General features: G+C 45.2%; 1 non-coding gene across 1 annotated transcript; it reads right to left on the bottom strand.

The window, feature by feature from the left end:
* Positions 1–2,904: 2,904 nt before the first annotated feature.
* Positions 2,905–3,011, bottom strand: LOC121148574. Its single transcript, XR_005882571.1, has one exon. It is a non-coding gene; the product is annotated as a U6 spliceosomal RNA (small nuclear RNA).
* Between the last annotated feature and the right edge of the window lie 236 nt (positions 3,012–3,247).

The raw sequence follows: 3,247 nt of genomic DNA, 5'->3' as shown, positions 1-3,247 counted from the left end.
GGGGTGACCTCAGACTTAACTCTTGTGTGTTGCAGCCAGCGTAGGGTCAGGTTTGGTTTGTCACCTGCACCAGCCAGTGCAATTCCCTGTGGATGCAGCTTGGCCAGTTCTGCCTCAGCCCCAAACCTCCCACAGGTATGCCAGGTGCTGCAGCTGAGCCCAGCCAACCTGCCACAGACTGGGTCCTCATGCACACCAGTGGGTTCTGTGGTCTAGTCAGGGTGATCCCCAATAACCCCCACAAGGCCTGCTCTCAGTCCTGGCATTTGCATGTACCAGCTCTGCTGGAGCCTAGCCAGGCAGAGCCCATATGCTCCCTGAGTCTTTTGCACACAGTGGATGCTGTGGCTTAGCTCAGCCTGAACCCACCCCCAATCCAGCATTCATGTTTCTCATATTTTCCTCACTAAATTGTACCAAAGTTACCTACATTTCCCGAAACATCTCCATACATTACAAGGTCACAGCTTAAGTCCTCACAAGACCTTCTATCATCCTGAAATGAAGGTCATCTCATTACATTCCAAGTTTTAGTTTTTTATGGTAGTTGGTTTCTGCAATAGACGGATCACATGGTGATTTTGTAGACGATGTACTGGAGTTACAACTGCAGCATGAGTCGTAGGCGTGTGAAGTGCTGCCTGCTCTGTGATAGCTGCTCCATGAGGGCTTTATTGTTTCAGAGCCTTCTGATTTAGACAAGTGCTTTCCAGAAAATATTTCTTCTTGTTCTGTCCACGATGACCTACGCTTATTGAGCATTTGTACTGTTACTAGTGCAACTAAAGAGCTTAATTCTTAAGTTAAAATTGTAAGTGACCATATGGATTGGTGGCTAATGTAGGCAGGAAGTTAGACAGAAATAGGTGAGCTGGAATTTCTGCCAGCTCTGCATTGTAACGATCCCCTTAGCTGTCCATCTCATGTGCTCATCTTCTCAGATGTGTCTCTTCTGGGATCGGGTAGGAGGAGACATCATGACGGGCATGTGGAAGCAAACCTCTGTGTGGGGATGACATGAAAACCTCAAAAAGCTTCATACTCTCTGAACTCCACCAGTCCCCACCTCCCATTTCATAAAACAGGAGGGGCTCTTTTGTTTTTGATCACTCTTGGGTATCCAACTTGGGCATTCTCTCCCTCTCTTTCCTAATAGGCAATTCTCTTGCCCACTCTTGATGGGTTTTTCTTTGTGTTGGGAAGTCCACACTCATATGTGAGTATGTCCAGTGTCTATATAAATCACACTCTTGAATTCTGTGACGGCAAGAATCTGGGATGATGATGGAGATGTGTATAACACAGCCATTACCACCACTTAGCTCCAGCAGTTTCAAGCCTTCCCAAATGGAAGTCGTGTACCATGCGGATGCAGCCATGCCCTGTTCCTACACACTCTGGCAGCTACTAAGCTACATCTACTTTGGTGGATTTGTCTATTCTGGGCGTGCCACAGAAACTGAAACAGGTAAGATGTTGGGTCTGGTTTCTTTCCCTTGGCATGTTGATTCCAAGGTTCTTCCAGGGTGTAGTGCTTCTCAGCACCTGACTACTGGGTAATATCTGGTTAGGTTGTGTCTGTCTCTTGGGTATGTGGATAGTACTGTTGTAAGTGTTTGTGTGTAGTTTTCATGTGGACAGATGTTTTAAGTTATCTGGAGTAAACTGTCGGATCATAAGATGATATTGCATATAACTCATCAAGGAACAATCATATTGTCTCCCACATAAGCTGTACCATTTTATAGAGAATTCCAATCAGCAATGTCCAAAGGTTCCAATTTCTACACATTTTCTTTTTTTAAAAAGAATTATTTTATTTTTTATTGGAAAGGTGGATATACAGAGAGGAGAGACAGAGAGGAAGATCCTTTGTCCGATGATTCACTCCCCAAGTGAGCACAACGGCTGATGCTATGCTGGTCCGAAGCCAGGAGCCTCTTCCGGGTCTCCCACATGGGTGCAGGGTCCCAAAGCTTTGGGCCGTCCTCGACTGCCTTCCCGGGCCACAAGCAGGGAGCTGGATGGGAAGCGGGGCTGCCGGGATTAGAACCGTATGGGATCCCGGGGCGTGCAAGGAGAGGACCTTAACCACTGCGCCACCGTGCCGGGCCCTTCTACACATTTTAAACACCAGTGTTGCAAATAGCTTAGTTGCTGCAATGTTTTCAAATTTTGAGAAATTTCTATTTGGTGGAAGACGGACACACAGAGGGAGAAATTGATGTACAGAGGAGCGGAAAAAGGAGAGTGAGTGACCAAGGGTTATCTGCTGCTTCACACTCTGAGATTCGCAGTGATCAAGACAGGACCGGGCTGAAGCAGAGACCTATGAACAGCATCCAGGCCTCCCACATGGGTGGCAGGAACCAGCTACCGGAGCCCATCACAGCTGTTTCCCAGGGTCTGCCTTAGCAGGAAGCTGGAGCCAAGAGCTAAAGCTAGGAACAGAACTCAGATACTGACGGGGGAGGCAGATAACCCAAACCAACCAGTGCCTTAACTGCTGGGCTAAATGCCCACCCTTTTTGTTTTTAATAACCACACTGATGGATATTACACAATATCTTACTGTGGTTTGGTTCGTATTTCTCTTATGATTAGATATTAATCATCTTTTCATACAGTTACTGGATTTTGTATATTTCCTTTGAAGTTTTAGTTTTGTGTTGTTTTGAATGAGAGCATTCACATAACACTTTCCATTGACAGTTTCTGCTTTCCATCACTTGAATGACTGCAAAAACAGCCCATTTTTGGCTTCCATTCTGCTTGTCTGGGCTTACTCCAAAAAAGTGAACTTTCTGGAAGATTTAGAAAAGTGCTTTATTTTAATTGCTGACTGCTTCAGATAAAGAAAACACATTGTGGAAAGAGCTGTGAGTTTTGGTTTTTTTTTTTTTATATGGTATGGAACGCTTCATGAATTTGCATGTCATCCTTGCACAGGGACCATGCTAATCTTCTCTGTATCGTTCCAATTTTAGTATATGTGCTGCCGAAGCGAGTACGGGCTGTGGGGTTTGGATTGCACTTCTTTGCCTCTGAGTATCAGCTAACTTACTAATGGACCTTTACCTGTCTGTGTCCTTTGTGGAAATGTAGCTTCAAGTTGAAAAGCTGACCGAGATTAGAAAGGGAACAACGCTCCCTCTGAGAAAACATACAACAGCATGTGTGTCACAAACTCTCAAATATGTGCGCTTAAGAGGCACAGTCAACTTGGGCTAAGATTTATCTTATTTGA

The sequence above is a fragment of the Ochotona curzoniae genome, unplaced genomic scaffold (assembly GCF_017591425.1).
Source record: "Ochotona curzoniae isolate NIBS_2020 unplaced genomic scaffold, NIBS_Ocur_1.0 contig_1588, whole genome shotgun sequence".
In the NCBI taxonomy this organism is placed as follows: domain Eukaryota; kingdom Metazoa; phylum Chordata; class Mammalia; order Lagomorpha; family Ochotonidae; genus Ochotona; species Ochotona curzoniae.
The sequence above is the reverse complement of the archived record's forward strand: the minus strand, read 5'-3'. Positions and strand labels throughout refer to the sequence as shown.